Source organism: Hibiscus syriacus, unplaced genomic scaffold, assembly GCF_006381635.1.
Source record: "Hibiscus syriacus cultivar Baekdansim isolate YM2019G1 unplaced genomic scaffold, ASM638163v2 tig00110549_pilon, whole genome shotgun sequence".
Taxonomy (NCBI): Eukaryota; Viridiplantae; Streptophyta; class Magnoliopsida; order Malvales; family Malvaceae; genus Hibiscus; species Hibiscus syriacus.
Window position 1 is genome coordinate 114,490 of NW_024062776.1, and position 279 is coordinate 114,768.

Below are 279 nucleotides of genomic sequence, written 5' to 3' on the forward strand. Positions count from 1 at the left end.
CTTTTAATGGTCGAGAGACTTAAAAAAAGTAACATTCTATAGTCGAATGACAATTTTGTCTATAACCATGATAGTATATATTTTATAAGAATATTAATGAATTAAATTTTTATCTTTTTATAATGGTTTAAGGGTCATTTTTGTTATTATAGTGGAATGAGATTATAATTTACATTCTTATCGTATTTTCATATTAATTTAACCCTCAAATTTTTAATTGCATCTTTCTATAACTTATCCTCGACTTAAAACCTTTAATTATAAAACCTAAGTTAGAAT